Below are 20,240 nucleotides of genomic sequence, written 5' to 3'. Positions count from 1 at the left end.
AGGCTCATCACATGGTGGTCAAGGTTCCAGAAGCACTGGGAGAGGGCAAGCTTCTGCTCACATCATGTTTCTCTTGTCCTGTTGGCCAAAGGAATTCACAAGGTCAAACCCAGATACCTGTAGAGAAAGACTCACTCTGCAATTTGATGACCCACAGTCACGTGACAGAGGAGTATGGACACTGCCAAGGGAGGGCCATCTGTGCAGGCTACCACACAACCACCCTTGCCACAGTCTGAGACTCATTCAGCAAGACAACAGCAGCTGTCATGGGGTTCACCAGAGCAGAGACTAGGGCCCCTTTAGCCTGAGTGGCCCTGTTATTGGAGCCTAGCCCTGAGGCAAGGAGGGAAAGGGTCCCGTGGGGTATCCCTAATAGAGGTCCAGGGGGAGACAATCCTTAGTACTCTAAGATGTTGGGGTGGGGCTGGAGGAGCCGTGAGTCAGCGAGGATCACAGGGAGGTGGGTGTAGCAGGTGGGAGAGAGTGAGGGAGTTGCCTGGGGGGTGATGAGGAGAGGAGGACCAAGGCTAAACATGCCCCTGGGTTGGGGGGTGGAAGACTGGGCTCCAGAGTACTGTACAGATATGCTGAGTCTGGATACATGCATATAGGACTGGAGATTAATACGTGGGGCTATCAATATATAGGTGTTTCACACTTGGGAATTTTTATAAGATCCTCCGAGTGGAGGAGTGAAGACAGAAGGGTGCCAGAGTTGGGGGTCCACACCCCAAAATAGGAGCAGCACTGTCCAGTAGAAATAACGTGAGCCACATTTGTAAGTTTAAATTGCCTAGCAGCCATGTTAAAAAAGATGAAATTCCAATAATACGTTTTATTTAATCCAATACATCCAAATATTATGTATTCAGTATCTTAAGAGAGTAGTGAGCAGTGCTGCCCTCCCTTTAATGCTGAGCCCTTGAACCTGGTGTGTGCCGGGGCCTGCAACATCTCAGTTCAGAGCAGCTGTGGTGCTCAGTGGCTGCCGCTGGCAATGCACAGCTCTGGAGCCTGGGCGGAGCAGAAACTGGCAAACGTGAGGCTAAGTAAAACCCTAGAGGGGCATGAGCAGAGGGAGCATGGTGACAGGTTAAGTGGGCAGCCAGTGGAAGCTGAAGAGACTCCCTGGTTAGGGGGTCAAGGACCCTGGGGCAGGTGGCTGGATGGGTGTGCCTCCAGGTCCCTGGAGATCATGTAACACCTGATAAGGAAGGCAGAGGCAGGAGGGGGACAGGCTGGGAGAGGAGGGACCCTTGCTGGCCATGGGTCATACCCCTTAGCTGTCCCATCCATCAGAATGCAGCTGCAGCTGACACAGGCCTTCCTCAGGGAGAAACTGCCCAGGAGAGAGGGGACATCCAGAGGGTTTCCTGCCAGGAAGGACAGAGCCTACCTCCCTGGCCCCCAACCTACAGGGGAAGAAGGCTGGAGTGTTGTAGATGGGGGTGTCTGTGGGGCGGCAGGAGGGATTTGGGGCTAAGACAAGGAACCCTGTCACCTACTCCAGTGGGCAGTGTCCTGGGGCTACCCCTGGTCCCCTCATTACCTACTGGCCTCTAAGTACATGGCCTCACCTGCTCACAGGATGGGGTAGCTGGGCATGCATCCCGCCGAATGCCCAGGTGTGCACTGGACAGCTGCTGGGCATGTGTGACCCTATCAGCTTCCTGCAGGGTGAGCAAGGCCCTAACTGGTGGTGGGGTGGCGGGACAGGATGTCAGCATGCTCATAGGGAACTGGGCTCACTGTATCCACCTAAGCATGTGCAGATCAGGCAGTCTTCCTCGTGTACAAGTCTGTGCCCTATGGCCCAGTGATGGAGGTGCTGTCCTACCTGTCCCACTGTGCCGTGGAAAAGAGTGGCATCAGGAAGAGTGTCCAGCGGGAGTGGGAGCGGCAGCTGCTGTGGCAGGGGCTCATACTAAGACTCTGCATGGGCAACTTTTTCTATCGCTCAGCCTAAAGCCCCGCGGAGGACCCCACCTGTCATCAAGGCTGCCAGACTTAACTTCTAGACTCCTCCCTACCAGCTGTGCCCCAGGCTCCATGGGCCAACGCCAGGCACTGCTTTCACCCTCTGGAACTGTGTGCTCCTAAGGCCCTCAGGCCAGGGCAGTAGTTTTGGGTTAGGGCCTGGGGTGCAGCTTTCCTTTCAGCTCTCCCACCACACCCATGTGCCCCAGCACCAACATGAAGTAACCTGTGTGTACCCAAGACTGAAAGACCCATTGGAGGTGGGGCCAGGTGGTCAGAACTGCCCTCAGGGCCCCACTCCCTGCCCTGGGGTGTGGGCACTCAGATTTGGCAAGTTTTTTTTATACCTGAGACAGCCATTGTGTCCCTCACATCCTCTGTCAGGGTGTGACCTGCATACCCTGAACCTCATGGGCTAGCCAGTGGCCAGGCCTGAGGAAGTCATTCTGGTCAATAAACCACTATTTCTACAGCTGTGCCCCACGACTGTGTGTCCGTGGCCTGCTTTCCTGTGGTGTCTGTCCTCACATGGGTCAGCTCGAGGCAGCACAGTGAGAGAGGCTCAGAGGGTCCCCAAAAAGTTCCACCTTCAGGCCTAGCCTCCCGGCATCATCTGCTCTGGAGGTCAGGCCTATGGTAGGCGGGTGGGTGGGGCAAGGCCTGCCAGCACCTCCCTCAGTCTGCAGTGCAGACCCAGCCTCCTCTTGCCCCCTCCATAACCCACCAGGCCCCCCTCCCCTGGCCAGGGCAAGAGCAGAGTCCTTATGCTTCCAGGGCGGGCCCAGGAGCTTTCCCCATCCTTCCCCACTTTCTCTCCCTGACCCTTCCTGCTGCTCAGCTGCCTTCACTCCAGCAGCCCCAGTGACACACACTGGGCAGCTGCTGCTCCAGCAGGCCACTGAATAGGTCTAGGACTGCCACCAGCTCCCTGCCCTCATGCCACCTGGCCTTTTCCTGCCCTCTCCACCAGCCCCACACAGAGGTTAGATGTGGACCTTGGGCCCTGGGGCTCAGATGGGAGGACCTGCATGGTCACTGGTAGTGACAGTGCTGTGGGACCAGAGCTGGGGAAGGGAAGACCAGGAGGCTGGAGTAGGAATAGGCACACAGGTGCAGGAGGAGGGGAGTCCCAGGCAGTAGCCTTTGGAGCAACATAGCTGCACTGAGTGGGGTCTGTGCCCAGCACCATTCTCAGTTGGCTCCTCCATAGGCCACAGAGCCACCAGGTGAGGGCTCTACTTGGCCCCAGTCATGGCAGGTACCACGTGGCTGTCACAGAAACAAAGTACAGGTCACACTGAGGAGTCTTTATTTCTCCGGGACACATAGGGCTAGGGCCTTAGAACCTCTTGCACAAAGGCTGCAGATGCCAATGGAGGGACCAAGATCAGAACAAGAACAAAGCCCGGTGCTTGGTCAAGGTTGGGAAAATGCCCAGTGGAGTGAGAAGGTGCTAAAACCTCCAGCCTCCACTCAGCCCTGGGGCAGACAGCAAACAGGCTATGCTCACTCTCCCTTTTACTCAGCATCCTAGCATTTGGACAGGAAAACTTAGGCAAAGATGAGTGGTAGGTACAGGCAAGTTGGGAAGAAGGGGGCCAGACGTCAGGAAGATGAGCTCAATGCTGCCTGCGGCAACAGTGGAACAAGGCTGCCCTCCCAGCCAGGTTGGGCAGTGGTTGACTGGTAGAGATCCCACGTGGTCCCAGGGCTGCCTTCCCCATCTGGCAGCCCCTCTGCTGCAGCTTCCAGATTAGTTTCAGCAGTTTCATATGCAGCACCAGCTCCTGAGGTATAGAGGGGGTCCCCTGTGAGGGCCAGAATAATACTGCACCCCTGTAGTCCCAGCAAAGGCCTCAGAGACTGCCTTTTCCCAAGGACTCAGAAGGAGGAACTAGGGCCTAGAGGGTGCCAGGAAGTGAGACGACTGGGCTGACTTCTGGGTGAAGGGGCAGAACCTAGGCTACATACACCCCACAATATGGCCTGCAGTTGCCCTGGCTCAGTGTATACGGAGGTACACGCTGAAAAGGAACGGAGGGCTGGGCCCAGGGTAGGTAGGAACGTCCCTGTGGCCAGCAGGCTCACCCCCTTGTGCTCAGAGGCTGGGACAGAGCCCCCTCCTGGAGTCTCAATTCAATCCCCCGTCCCCCACACAAACCCTAGGCCTGAATTCTCAGCGACCAGCCATAAATTCCCAGTTGGAATCGAGCCTTTGGGACCAGCATCACCTAAGGAAGCTGACCTGCGGGTTCGTGGTAACGTAGAAGCCAGTGATACTCGCCTTCTCCAGTGTGCTCTGCTGGTCCACCACTATCCAGTCCAGCTCCAAGACAACCTTCTCGTCCATAGTTCACCGCTCCTCCCGGATCCAATGCTCCACTGCCTGCCACAACGAGGGCACCTGAGGGCAGTTCTGGGGCACTCAGCCCTCCACCCACCTATGCCGCCAACACTCACTGCTACCTTCTTCCCCAGCCCTCTGGCCTAACTGGCACCAGCCCTGAGATTACCAATGGTGGCCCTAACCACCTCTAGGCCTCTTCCTCTGTCCTCAGCCACACTAAAGAAGGGCTGCACAGTGGCCTGCCCTCCTCACACTCTCCTCTGTCCTGTAGGTGACTCCTGCCAGGTGTTCTTCTGGTGCTGATCCATGGCTTGGGCCACCTCCTCTGGGCTTTCCTGCACTCCCTGGCTACCTCACACACATTTCTGTGGGCTACCTGCCCTCCTCTCTGTCCGTTATATACCAGTCTCCAGGTTGACCTGGAGATCCCTAGGTGCAGGAAGCTGTGTGACTTAAGGGCCTGGCACTGGTCAGACGGAAACAGAACTGGGAGTCAGCAGGCAGGGGTGGATGGGCCTCTGCCTGACTGGCCCTGTCACCACCCCACTTTTGCCCTTGCACCCTCGAGGCTACTGGGGAGGTAGGTGTGGAGGAGGTCTGGGCCTGCCACATCATGCCCTCACATTAATACCTGCTCTGCTATGTGCTCTGTGCATGGCCCCGGCCCAACATGATCCACTCTTTGGAGGAGCAGGGAAATCACAGACAGGTCCTCTTCTCCACCCTGTCCCATGCCCTCACCCCACATGGGATCTTGCATGCTGTACCCGACAGTAAAGGGCAACGGACTCACCAGGCTTCAGCTGCCTGTCCCAGGATACACCCAGTGTAGCCATCCAGGTCTGAAGCCACCCGTAGTACCTCCACTGCGGCCCAGTCAGCACAGCCCATGTGGTGCCCATGAGAAGGGGCCAGGCCCTGGTGACTCAGCCTTACTCATTACCTCCAGCTCACACTGCTGTGCCACCTGGAGCAAGGGCTGGTTTTGGGGCTGGCAGGTCTGTTGTGCCTCCTCATGCTTCTGTAGCAGAGCCTGTGTGAGCACTGGGGAGGGAAGGGAGGGACCCTCAGCAGGTGGTGGGGACGGGGGCAGGCCCAGGGCATGCCTCACTCCTCCATGCCCACCCACGCTGTCCAGGCCCCAGCATTACATTACAGAGCAGCCGGGCCAGAGGGGAAGATGGGAAGCCCAGGGGGAAGTAGGCAGGCACTTCCTGTACCAGAAAGGTGGCTAGAGTTCTGGCCCACACCAGCCCCCAGGCCGCCCTCACCTGGGGCAGTGCCCTTCCCCAGAGGGACAGAGGTTACCGGGGGAGGGGGGACAGGCCAGCGGTTGTAGGCCAGGCTCAGAAGACTAAGGGAGTGGGAGGAGGCACACCAGGAGAAAGGCTGTAGTCTGGAGGCTTCCTCGCTCAGATGGCCACAGGCCAACCATTCCATCATTCACAGGTACCCACAGAGATGCCCAGAGACCACCATCCCAGGCAAAAACCTGGAAAACAAGGAGGAAAGATGGGTCACTGGGCAGGGTAGCGGGCAGCTGCCGCCCACTAAGGGGTGTGGTTATGCTGCTCTTCAGGAGGGGCACAGCCGTCCCTGCCCCCCGCCCACAGCTCCCAGTCCCCTCACAGCAGCCAGAGCACAGGGATGGGCAAGGACCCTGAGTGGCCCAAGGATGGGTGCTGGAGAACCCACCACCTCACACTGCATGTGCATGCCAGGCCTGCCGGAATCCTGACTGCACACCTGGGCAGTGAGACAAAACAGGAGAGAGAGAGACTCTGCAGTAACAGGAAAAGCAAACCTCTGATAAAAATCATCACTCAAATGAAGACGATGCAGCCTTGATAAACAAGATGGAGACGCTACCCCGGATGACAAGGCAATTCGCCAGAATAAAAATGATGGCAAGAAAACCCCAAGGTAAGAGCACATGGAACCTTTAGGTCGTATGAGCCGAGAGAGGCTCAGTGCTGGGGAATCTGTGTTGCTCAGAGAGGGATTTACCACACAATGCTCCCATGGTCCCCGCTAAACTGTGTCAGACACAGACTTGTGCACAATTGTCCAGTCTAACAGGAATAGACAGAAGAGAAAGGTTTCATGGGATGAAGAGAAACCACCAAGAAAAGAGAATATGGAAGATCATGAGCCAGAGCCCCAGACCCATAAGCGTCAAACAGCTAAATCTCTGTGGTACAGAGGGGTCCTCAACTGTTAGAAAACACAAAACCCGACACTCTGGTCCTGGGAAGACACCGCAACTTACAGCTGTTCTTGGGAGGGTCTGTGGGATCTCACTGCCAGCAGCCTGGCACTTACCGTGCCCACAGCCTCCACTTCCTTTTTCTTGGCATTCTGTGCACACTTCAACTACATTTATCACATTAAATGTGTTTTAAACCAAGAGCCACCCTCAAGACATCTCCATACACAGGGACAAGAGACTCCTGGTTGATACTTTAGCTGCTAATCAGAAGATCAGCAGTTTGTGTCCACCCAGAGATGTCTTGGAAGAAAGGCCTGGTGATCAATTTAGATACTTTCAAAAATCAGCCACTTAAGACCCTATGGAACACAGGTCTTCTCTGATACAGATGGGGTTGCCATGAGTTGAAATAGACTTGACAGCAACTGGTACTGGTAGGTATGGTTACCTGGTTACAGTGTATACAATAAAGAGGCAAAATGAAAGGAAACAGACAAATACAGGGACACTTCAGCTGCTTTGCTCCATTTATCAAATGTTGCCACGAAGCCCAGGTCAATTCCCACTTTCCACTGGCTAAGCAACCAAAAGGTAAGAAGAGAGCTGCACCTGCTTCTGGGGTAGAAGGGACTTAGTAATGACGAAGCAATGCAAAGATAGCCATTCACCACCAGCTAAATCAGCTAGGAGGAAAAGGCACTTGCCTACTGCAAAACCAAACCCATTGCTGTTGACTCAATTCTGACTCATAGTGACCCTATAAGACAGAGTAGAGCTGCCCCATAGGGCTTCCAATTGAGCACCTGGTAGATTTGAACTGCCAAGCTTTTGGATAGCAGCTAAACTCTTAACCACTACTCCACCAGGGTTTCCTGTCTATGGCTGCAGCACCAAAAACATGCCCAAGCTTTCTGAAGGACAAAGAATGAGGTGTACAGAGAGTTTTTAAAGGGGAACCAGGGCTCCATGGAGAAATGGCAATTCCAAGGACAAGAAGATGTGTGCATGAATGAACACCTTCCCATATCAGAAAGTGAGGAAGTACTCAAAGAACGATGGGGACACATCCAAAGGACAGGGAGCCACCTGATATTCTCTCCTGGTCACACATGGTACAACTTGAGCATTAAAAAGGATAATCAGAGGCGTGGCCAAGATGGCTAACTAGGTAGACGATACCACGGATCCCTCTGGCAACAAAGACTCAGAAAAACAAGTGAATCAATCACATACATGGCAATCTACGAACCCTGACCATCAAACAGTGAACTAAGGATTTGACCTGAGTGACAGGGGAGCGAAAAGCCGCATGCTGAAGCGGCGGCTGCTTCTGCAACTGGCGTCGCACGCCACAGCCTCGAGCCCTTGCAGTTCCCTGGTGCCAGAGTGGTTGGGCTGATCACGGCTTACTGAGACGGGGCAAGCATGGGACGCAGCCTTAACCCCTAGCCCCCTGGAGTAACCTCAGCAGAGACTAAGCCAGCGCAAGCAGGCTGCACACTGACGTGGTTGACAGGAGAATGAGAGACCACAGGGAAGCAGCGACTGTTTTTAAAGTCTGGAGCCAGCGTCCCAGTCAGAAAACCTTGGTGCTGGGCTTTGGACTAAGAATAGAGGTGCAGATCATGGCTTCCTGAGATGGCTCAAGCACGGGACGCAGCCCTAACCCCCTGGAGTAACCTTGGCCAGAAACCCAGCAAGCACACACAGGGTGCACACTGACGCGGCTGAGAGAAGTAGAAACCACAGGGAAGCAGCAACTGGTTTTCGAGCCTGGAGCACAGTGTCCCAGCCAGAAATCCTTGGCACTGGGCTTTGGACTAGGAGTGGAGAAGCTGATCATGGCTTCCTGAGACAGCAGAAGCACAGGACAGCAGCCCTGACTCTTGGGGGCAATCTAGACCCAGCCAGCTCACACAGGCTACACGCCCCTCTGGAATATCAGATAAAACAGTCTTCACCAAGCAAGGTAAGTAACTTTGTCTAGATTGCTGGTTACTCCCTCCTATCTATCTGGTCCCTCCCCTCCCTGCCCTGGGCGGCTTCATTAACATTGGAACTTCCTGGGGCAGGGAGTGAAATGCTCTGTTGGTTTTTTTTTTCTAACCCATTCTCCTGGCCTGAGAGAAGCAGCATTTAACAATCTTGGGGGGGCGGGGGGAGGAATCCATTCCCTGACTTCCCTAAACTGGAATAATAATATAGAACCAGCTCCAGCCAAGCAAAAGAGATCCACAGGCTTTGGCTTTCATCCATACAGGGAACCAGGTGGCTATTATAATGTAAAGGCAATTCTGATAGAGATCTGACTATAATTGTTTTAGCAAAGCAGTGGAAAGACAAGTTTTGGAGGTCTGATATTTCTCTACCTGTTAAACAGACCCCTCACTGATCCACAGCAGGGAACTGAGGGCTGAAGCTCCACCCAAACCACCTAGCCACCTGCTAAAGGGGTCTGAGGATAGTGATGCCTACCAATCTTTAGAGGTACAAACATTGGGTGCCTAAGGTACAGCTGCAGAGCCCACCCACCAAAATGCTCTAGGAATAGAGACACTCCTACCTCACTGGCACGTGGGGGAAGGCTGTCAGCATCCTGCCCTCCTTGGAGTGTGACCCCTGCCGCTACTAGAATCTGGTGCATACAACCATCACCACTACTCCTCTAAGTTAATAGGTGACAGCCTACACCACACACTAGGTGACCCACAATCAGGACACCTAAGCTGATTCTATTCAAGAATAGTGAATGGACTCATAGGCTCATATATCTGGTAACAGCTCAAAATAGCTGGTAATAGGACAGAAGTGAGTCAAAGGTACAACAATCAAGACAGTGCAATCTAGTAGCCCAGCTGGGAATACTGAAACAAAACAAAACAAGAAGATAAGACTCAGTGAGCAAATATAAAATAAATTATTACAATATCTTATAGATGGCTCAGAGACACAGGTCGATTATCAAATCACATAAAGAAGCAGACCATGATTGCTTCTACGAATCCCCAAATTAAAGAATCAAAATCTTTCCAAAATGAAGATACAATCCTGGAATTGCCAGATGTAGAATACAAAAAACTAATATACAGAATGCTTCAAGACAACAGGGATGACCTCAGAAATGAAATAAGGCAATCTACAGAAAAAGCCAAGCAACACACTGCTAAAGCAGTTGAAGAAATCAAAAAGATTATTCAAGAACATAGTGGAAAAATTAAAAAGCTACAAGAATCCATAGAGAGACAGCAATCAGAAATCCAAAAGATTAACAATAAAATTACAGATTTAGACAACTCAACAGGAAGTCAGAGGAGCAGAATCGAGGAACTGGAATGCAGAGTGGAGGAGGTAGAGGATAAGGCAATTGACACCAATGCAGTTGAAGAAAATTCAGATAAAAGAATTTTAAAAAATGAAGAAACCCTAAGAATCATGTGAGAATCTACCAAGAAGAATAACTTTTTTGTGACTGGAGTTCCAGAACTGGGGGGATAACAGAAAATAGAGAGAGAACAGTTGAAGATCGGTTGGCAGAAAACTTCCCTGGCATTATGAAAGATGAAAGGATATCTACCCAAGCTGCTCATCGAACACCATACAAGATAGGTCCCAAAAGAAAATCACCAAGGCATATTATCATCAAACTTGCCAAAACCAAAGATTAAGACAAAATTTTAAAAGCAGCCAGGGATAAGCAAAAAGTCACCTACAAAGGAGAATCAATAAGAATAAGTTCACAGAAACTACATCATCCTGAGACCAGAAGAAATAGATGGTGCCCGGCTATAACCAATGGCTGCCCTAACACGGAACACAACAGAGAACCACTGAGGGAGCAGGAGAGCAGTGGGATGCAGACCCGAAATTATCATAAGACCAGACTTAATGGTCTGGCTGAGACTAGAAGGACCCCAGTGGTCACGGCCCCCAGACCATCTGTTGGCCCAGGACAGGAACCATTCCCGAAGCCAACTCTTCAGGCAGGGATTGGACTGGACAACGGGATGGAGAAGGATGCTGGTGAAGAGTGAGCTTCTTGGATCAGGTGGACACTTGAGACTATGTTGGCATCTCCTGCCTGGAGGGGAGATGAGAGGACGGAGGGGGTTAGAAGCTGGCAAAATGGACACAAAAATAGAGAGTGGAGGGAGAGAGTACACTGTCTCCTTAGGGGGAGAGTAATTGGGAGTGTGTAGCAAGGTGTATATGGGTTTTTGTGTGAGAGACTGACTTGATTTGTATACTTTCACTAAAAGCACAAAAAATTATATATATAAAAAAAAGAATAAGTTCAGACTACTCGGCAGAAACCATGCAGGCAAGAAGACAATGGGATGACATATATAGAGCACTAAAGGAGAAAAACTGCTAGCCAAGAATCATATATCCAGCAAAACTCTCTCTCAAATATGAAGGTGTAATTAAGACATTTACAGATGAACACAAGCTTAGAGAATTTGCAAAAACCAAAGCTACAAGAATTACAAAAGGAAATTCTTTGGTCAGCAAATCAGTAATATCAGATACCAACACAAGATCACAGAACAGAACATCCTGATATCAACTCAAATAGGCAAATCACAAAAACAAAATAAGATTAATTTTTAAAAGAAAAAAAATGCTCAAAACAGGGAATCATTGAAGTCATTATGTAAAAGATTACAATAATCAAAAAAGAGGAACTAAATACAGGAGGCACAGATCTTCCATATGGAGAGGAAAATAAAGTGATATAGGAAGAAAGAAGTTAGGTTTTTACTTAGAAAATAGGGGTAAATATTAAGTAACCACAAAGAGGCCTAACAATTCCATACTTCAAAATAAAAACCAAGATAAACATAATGACTCAGCAAACATAAATTCAACTACTATGAAAATGAGGAACACACAATTTACAAAGAAAACTTCTCAGCACAAAAAAGTGAAAAATGAAATAGTCATTAACACACAAATAAAGGCATCAAAATGACAGCACTAAACTCATACTTATCTATAATTACACTGAAGGTAAATGGACTAAATGCACCAAAAAAGAGACAGAGAGTCTCAGACTGGATAAAAAAGCACGATCCGCCTATATGCTGCCTACAAGAGACACACCTTAGAGACACAAACTAAAACTCAAAGGATGGAAAAAAATATATCAAGCAAACAACAATCAAAAAAGAGTAGGAGTGGCAATATTAATTACTGACAAAATAGACTTTAACATTAAACCCACCACAAAGGATAAAGAAGGACACTACATAATGATTAAAGGGACAATTTACCAGGAACATATAACCATGTTAAATATTTATGCACCCAATGACAGGGCTGCAAGATACATAAAACAAACTTTAACAGAACTGAAAAGTGAGATAGACATCGCCACAATTATAGAAGGAGACTTCAACACACCACTTTTGGTGAAGGATAGGTCTTCCAGTAAGAAGCTCAATAGAGACATGGAAGATGTAATTGCTACGATCAACGAACTTGACCTCAAAGACTTATACAGAACGCTCCACCCAAAAGCTGCAAAGTATACTTTTTTTTCTAGTGCACGTGGAATATTCTCTAGAATAGATCACGTATCAGGTCATAAAACAAACCTTTGCAGAATCCAAAACATCGAAATATTACAAAGCATCTTCTCAGACCACAAGGCCAGAAAAGTAGAAATCAATAACAGAAATATCAAGGAAAAGAAATCAAACACTTGGAAACTGAACAATACCCTGCTGAAAAAAGACTGGGTTATAGAAGACATTAAGGAGGGAATAAAGAAATTCATAGAATGCAACAAGAATGAAAATACTTCCTATCAAAACCTCTGGGACACAGCAAAAGCAGTGCTCAGAGGTCAATTTATATCGATAAGCGCACACATACATAAAGAAGAGCCAAAATCAGAGAACTGTCCCTACAACTTGAACAAACAGAAACCGAGCAACAAAAGAATCCATCAGGCACCAGAAGAAAACAAATAATAAAAATTAGGGCAGAATTAAATGAATTAGAGAACAGAAAAACAAATGAAAGAATTAACAAAGCGAAAAGCTGGTTCTTTGAAAAAAATTAACAAAATTGATAAACCATTGGCCAGACTGACTAAAGAAATACAGGAAAGGAAACAAATAACCCATATAAGACATGAGATGGGCCATATCACAACAGACGCAACTGAAAGTAAAAGAATCATAACAGATTACTATGAAAACTTGTACTCTAACAAATTTGAAAACCTAGAAGTAATGGATGAATTCCTAGAAACACACTACCTACCTAAACTAACACAATCAGAAGTAGAACAACTATATAGACCCATAACAAAAAAAGAGATTGAAAAAGTAATCAAAAAACTCCCAACAAAAAAAAAAAGCCCTGGCCCGGACGGCTTCACTGCAGATCTCTACCAAACTTTCAGAGAAGAGTTAACACCACCACTACTAAAGGTATTTCAAAGCATAGAAAAGGATGGAATACTACCTAACTCATTCTATGAACCCTGCATATCCCTGATACCAAAACCAGGTAAAGAACCACAAAAAAAGAAAATTACAGACTTTTTACCCCTCATGAACATAGATGCAAAAATCCTCAACAAAATTCTAGCCAATAGAACTCAACAACATATCAAAATAATAATCCACCACGACCAAGTGGGATTTATACCAGGTATGCAAGGTTGGTTCAATGTTAGAAAAACCATTAATGTAATCCACCATATAAATAAAACAAAAGACAAAAACCAACCACATGATCTTATCAATTGATGAGGAAAAGACACTTGACAAAGTCCAACACCTATTCACGACAAAAACCCTCAGCAAAATAGGAATAGAAGGAAAATTCCTCAGCATAATAGAGGGCATTTATACAAAGCCAACACTGAGCATCAACCTAAATGGAGAGAGTCTGAAAGCATTATCTTTGAGAAGGGGAACCAGACAAGGATGCCCTTTATCACCACTCTTATTCAACATTGTGCTGGAAGTCCTAGCCAGAGCAATTAGGCTAGACAAAGAAATAAAAGGCATCCAGATTGGTAAGGAAGAAGTAAAATTATCTCTATTTGCAGATGACATGATCTTATACACAGAAAACCCTAAAGAATCCTCAGGAAAACTACTGAAACTAATAGAAGAGTTCAGCAGAGTTTCAGGTTACAAGATAAACATACAAAAATCACTTGGATTCCTCTACATCAACAAAAAGAACATCGAAGAGGAAATCACCAAATCAATACCATTCACAGTAGCCTCCAAGAAGATAAAACACTTAGGAATAAATCTTACCAAAGATGTGAAAGACCTATACAAAGAAAACTACAAGGTACCACTGCAAGAAACTAAAACAGACCTACACAAGTGGAAAAACATACCTTCCTCATGGATAGGAAGACTTAACATAGTAAAAACGTCTATTCTACCAAAAGCCATCTATACATACAATGCACTTCCAATCCAAATTCCAATGACATTTTTTAATGCGATGGAGAAACAAAGCACCAACTTCATATGGAAGGGAAAGAAGACCCGGATAAGTAAAGCATTACTGAAAAAGAAGAAAGTGGGAGGCCTCACTCTACCTGGTTTCAGAACATATTATACAGCCACCGTAGTCAAAACAGCCTGGTACTGGTACAACAACAGGCACATAGACCAATGGAACAGAATTGAGAACCCAGATATAAATCCAACCACATATGAGCAGCTGATATTTGACAAAGGCCCAGTGTCAGTTAATTGGGGAAAAGATAGTCTTTTTAACAAACGGTGCTGGCATAACTGCATATCCATTTGCAAAAAAATGAAACAGGACCCATACCTCACACCATGCACAAAAACTAACTCCAAGTGGATCAAAGACCTAAACAATAAAGACTAAAACGGTAAAGACCATGGAAGAAAAAATAGGGACAACATTAGGATCACTAATAAAAAGCATAAACAGAATACAAAACATTACTAAAAATGTCGAAGAGAAACCAGATTAACCGGGAGCTCCTAAAAATCAAACACCTATGCTCATCTAAAGACCTCACCAAAAGAGTAAAAAGACCACCTACAGACTGGGAAAAAATTTCAGCCACGACATCTCCGACCAGCGCCTGATCTCTAAAATCTAGGTGATACTGCTAAAACTCAACCACAAAAAGACAAACAACCCAATTAAAAACTGGACAAAGGATATGAACAGACACTTCTCTAAAGAAGACATTCAGGCAGCTAACAGATACATGAGGAAATGCTCTTGATCGTAAGCCATTAGAGAAATGTCACTCCAACAAGGCTGGCATTAATCCAAAAAACACAAAATAATTACTGTTGGAGAGGATGTGGAATGTAAAATGGTACAACCACTTTGGAAATCAATTTGGTGTTTCCTTAAAAAACTAGAAATAGAACTACCATATGACCCAGCAATCCCACTCCTCGGAATATAACCTAGGCACATAAGAGCCTTTACCAAACAGATATATGCAGACCCGTGTTTACTGCAGCACTGTTTACAATAGCTAAAACATGGAAGCAACCAAGGTGTCCATCAATGAATGAATGGATAAATAAATTATGGTCTATTCACACAATGGAATACTACGCATCGATAAAGAACAGTGATGAATCTGTGAAACATTTCATAACAAGGAGGAACCTGGAAGGCATTATGCTGAGTGAAATTAGTAAGTTGCAAAAGGACAAATATTGTATAAGACCAGAATTATAAGATCTTGAGAAACAGTTTAAACTAAGAAGAACACATTCTTTAGTGGTTATAAGAGGGGGGAGGGAGGGTGAGAGAGGGCTGTTTAGTGATAAGATAGTAGATAAGAACTACTTTAGGTGAAGGGAAGGACAACATTCAATACAGGGGAGGTCAGTTCAACTGGACAGGACTAAAAGCAAAGAAGTTTCCTGAATAGACTGAACGCTTCGAAGGTCAGCAAAGCAGAGGCAGGGGTTTGGGGACTGTGGCTTCAGGGGGCATCTAAGTCAATTGGCAAAATAAAATCTATTAAGAAAACATTCTGCATCCCACTTTGAAGTCTGGCATCTGGGGTCTTAAATGCTAGCAAGCGGCCATCTAAGATGCATCAATGAGTCTCAACCCACTTGGATCAAAGGAGAATGAAGAACACCAACCTTACAAGGTAATTATGAGCCCAGGAGACAGAAATGGCTACATAAACTAGAGACTACATCATCCTGAGACCGGAAGAACTAGATGGTGCCCAGTGACAACCAATGACTGCCCTTACAGGGAACACAACAGAGAACCCCTGAGGGAACAGGAGAACAGTGGGACGCAGACCCCAAATTGTCATAAAAAGACCAGACTTAATGGTCTGAGACTAGAAGGACCCCAGCGGTCATGGTCCCCAAACCTTCTATTGGCCCAGGACAGGAACCATTCCTGAAGCCAACTCGTCAGAGACATGGATTGGACTGGAAAATGGGTTGGAGAGAGATGCTGATGAGGTGTGAGCTACTTGCATCAGGTGGACACTTGAGACTATGTTGGCATCTCCTGTCTAGAGGGGAGATGGGAGGGTAGAGGGGGTTAGAAACTGGCAAAATGGTCACAAAAGGAGAGACTGAAGGGAGGGAGCGGGCTGACTCATTAGGTGGAGAGTAAATGGGAGTATGTAGTAAGGTGTGTATAAGTTTATATGTGAAAGACTGACTTGATTTGTAAGCTTTCACTTAAAGCACAATAGAAATTATTTTAAAAAAGGATAATCAGATATGTTCTTCAGATTTCTGAAGTGTATACATCAATAAAAAATTTTAAAAAGACAATCACCCAAAAATTTAAGGAAGAAATAAAACCAACTGTACACAATTCTTCCAGAAAACTGAAGAAAGACTTCTCAGCTCATTCTGAGGCCAACCTTACCCTGATACCCAAATCAGAGGACGAAAGAACAAGAGAACAAAATGCAGATCAATATCCTTCATAAACATAGAGGTGAAAATTCTTAAGATTTTAGCAAACTGAATCCAGCATGTAGAAAAAGGACAACATATCATGACCAGGTAGGATTTACCTAAGAATGCAGTTTATCCCAGAAATTAAAAAAAATCAACCAATGCGATTCACCATATTAACAGAAAAACCACATGATGACCTCAACAGATACAGAAAAAGGATTTAACAAAATCCAACATCCAGTCCTGATAAAAATACACTAATCCTGGGGCCAACCAATATCACCTGACCCCACAGAGAGGGGGCCCAGGATCACCTGGAGGAATTTTTGCCACAAACGTTTAATCTGGATCTAATCAGGCCTGTGAGGGCACTGGGTTTTTGGGTTTTTTAATCAGGCCTCTAGATATGCCTCCCAATTTACAGAAAATATAGATTCATGGTGAAGCATTATAATATTCTTATACATTTAGAGACGTATAGAAATATGACAAACTGTTAATGCTGAGGAAACCCTGGTGGAGTAGTGGTTAAATGCTACAGCTGCTAACCAAGAGGTCAGCAGTTCGAATCCTCCAGGCGCTCCTTGGAAACTTTACGGGGCAGTTCTACTCTGTCCTATAGGGTCGCTATGAGTCGGAATCGATTCGATGGCAGTGGGTTTGGTTTTGGTTTGGTTAATGCTGAATGCAGGTAGAAAGCATATACGTATCCATTGTATTATTTTTTCAACCTTTCTAAATGTCTGAACTTTTTTTTTTTTTTCACAATAAGTTTGGAGAAAACAAAATCAAAAGTGGGAAACCTAATGGAGCTAGGGGGCCTGCCTTACATCCCTTGCAGGAAGGGCCCCAGGGTCCCCAATATTCCTGGGTGGGGACGCCTAGGAGTTGCCAAGGCTCAAGAGGCATTGGCTGCGCTTGTGGCTCACAGGGGAAACGTCTCAGGTGTCAAAGGGAATTCCTGGGAATTCCATGCGCAGCCGGAGAGGGATGTGGCCCCAAAGGACGCGCCAGTCCTGGACAGACCATCTTCCACAGCGGGGCAGTCAAGGGCCACGCGGGCGGCAGCCACCCAGGTCTGTCCCGTGGGCTGGCCGAACACCAAGGACTTGGGCCATCCTGCCTGGAGGAGGTGGGGAGCACCGCGGAGTCCGAACAAGGAGTTTCTGGACGTCGTTCTACGCGGGCAACTGACAAAACTGACGAGCCTCATCTGTCACCAAAAAAGCCCGCCGGGGGGCTCATCCCGAGAGTCGTCTTTCCCGGGGAACCCCTTGCGTGGCCCGCCGCCCCGCCCGCGCACCTCGGTGGCCGTCCTGCAGCCGCAGGCGCTGGCTGTACAGGCTCTTCTCGGTGAGGTGCTGGGTCTCCAGCAGCCCCTGCACGATCTCCAACACGCTGCCGTCGAGGAGCGCCAGGGCCAAGTCGCTGAGCGTGGTGTGGGACAGGCGCCGCTGGCAGGAGCTACGAACAGAGGGCGCGTGAGCGCGGAGGGGCCGCGGGTCGCCTCGGCCCGGCCGCCGCCCACCTCGCCCCGGGTCGTGCACCTGGGCAGCTCTTTGCAGCGCCGACGGCAGCTGGTAATGTCGCTCCTGCTGCCGGGCTCCGTCCGCCGCCTCCTCGAAGGCGCCGGGGTAGCGCTCCCTCTCGCTGGCGCCCCGCCTGCCGCCGGCCACAGCGACGCGTCGCGTCTTTTACCTCAGTCGACAGCCCGGTGCGTTCCGCCGCCCGCCCGGCCGAAGCTCGCCCCGCCCCTGCGTCATCGGGACTAACTCGCCCCGCCCCCGGCCCGCCCGCCTCGAGGCCCGCCCTCCCGCCCCGCCTCTTCCGGAAGGAGGCTGGTCCGGAATGAGGCTCGTCCCGCCCCTGCGTCACCGGGACAAACTCGCCCCGCCCCCGGCCCGCCCGCCTCGAGGACCGCCCTCCCGCCCCGCCTCTTCCGGAAGGAGGCTGGTCCGGAATGAGGCTCGTCCCGCCCCCAGCCCAAGCTGAGTCTAGCCCCGCCCCTCCGCGGAGGTGCCCAAGGGATCCCGCCTTGTCCTTGGCCATTACCCTGCTGCCCTGCACCCGCGCCCTTGGAGTTTGGATAAAATATGCAGACCCAGCAGCCAGGTCAATTCCAGGCTAGATTCTGGCCGCCCCAAGGAGAAGGCCAGCTAGTTATTCCCGGGCAACCTAGAGGAGCAGAAGGTGCATCTCAGTCTCCAGGTGAAAGGAAGGAGAAGGGTCTGGTGGGTGGCAGGGTGTTTCATGACTGAAGGCCTACCACAGGTTTGGAAGGTTGGAGAGAGTGCAGCTTGTAGATGTCTCCTTCCCTGCAGTGAGTGATCTGGCTGTCAGTGTGTTACTGTCTACTTTAGGCTTCTGGAAAAGAAACGTAGATCCCCATTTGGTAGTGGATTTGATGTAATTGCGTTTCAGGTGTAGACAGCACATCTGTATACCGCTACTCTCATTTAACTTGCGGTTCTAGGAACATTATTTACTTGAGTTCTTAGATCATTGCATTGAAAGGCTGAGCAGCCCATTGCATATCTTGATGTTCGCCTACGTGGCATCGTCCTTCAAGGTGACAGGTTGTCCTCATTATACATGTGAGCACAGAGGCTCAGATGATGCCATTTACCAAGGATTCACTCAGTGCAATTAAACCCCAGATTGGATTTTTGACTCTTAGAGCTAAATAAATCCTGGTGGGTTAAAGTTTTGCATACTTAAAAAAAAAAAAAAAGAATATGTAGGTAAGTGGTAGGTTAAAGTTTTAAATATTTAAAAAAAACGAATATGTAGGTAGATTTTTTTTTATTATAAGTGGACAGAAAACCAGAATCAACAAAATGAAGAATTAGAAGTCTAGTAACATAAAATCTAAGCACCCATTTTTTTTTATCATCTGTATCACATTTCTGGTGTTATGATTAAATATTATATGTAAAGCACATGGCACGTAAGTGATAAATGATGTCTGCTGTCTTCCTTAATTGAAATTTTAATATGAATTTCATTGCTGGATGTGTTAGGAAACTAGTTTGAAATTTAGATTCATAAAATAGTTTAAAACTTTTATGTGCAACATGCAGTTAAATAGCTCTTCTTAGTACAAACTCAGACTTTAAAAACTTTAAACTACAAATAACAGCTCTCGGAGGTACCATTTTGAGGAAAACCATTTTCATACCCCAGAGCATGGACAGTCTTGGCCACTCAGGGAACAGTGTCTACATATCGTATCTAAATGCTCCTTCACAAAGTACCACCTCTCACTCAAAGATTGCTTTGTGCTGTCACTCAAATGTTGACTCTGTAGAACATTTACATTTATATGCATCTTAGAATGTAATGGTGTGAAATCCTTTTCCATTTGCTGTTAATAAAAAAGAGATGAGTCTTCTAGAATCAAAAGCCAGTTCTCATGGTTTGTCTGGGTGGCGCAAGCTGTTTGTGCTCCACTACGAACCTAAAGACTTGTGGTTCAAACCCACCTAGTGACACATCAGAAGAGAGGCCTGGCAATGTGCTTCCATAAAGATTAGAGCCAAGAAAGCCCCATGGAACAGTTCTACTCTGTAACACACGGGGTCGCCAAGAGTCAGAATTGACTCCAGGGCAACAGGTTTATTTATTTTTTTTGGTCCATTCATGCATTCCAACAGAATGCAGAAATCACTGAGCAATATCACTAGTATCACACACAAGTAGAATTTTGCTGAAGATAATTCAAAAATGGTTGCAGTAATATATCAACAGGGAGCTGCCAGAAATTCAGGCCAGATTGAGAAGATGATGT

The 20,240-nt window shown here is 47.8% G+C and overlaps 1 pseudogene; it reads right to left on the bottom strand.

Annotated features, from left to right (window-relative positions):
* Positions 1-5,135: 5,135 nt before the first annotated feature.
* Positions 5,136-18,502, bottom strand: LOC126065452 (uncharacterized; annotated as a pseudogene).
* Positions 18,503-20,240: the final 1,738 nt, after the last annotated feature.

The sequence above is a fragment of the Elephas maximus genome, chromosome 22 (genome assembly GCF_024166365.1).
Source record: "Elephas maximus indicus isolate mEleMax1 chromosome 22, mEleMax1 primary haplotype, whole genome shotgun sequence".
Lineage (NCBI taxonomy): Eukaryota > Metazoa > Chordata > Mammalia > Proboscidea > Elephantidae > Elephas > Elephas maximus.
The sequence above is the reverse complement of the archived record's forward strand: the minus strand, read 5'-3'. Positions and strand labels throughout refer to the sequence as shown.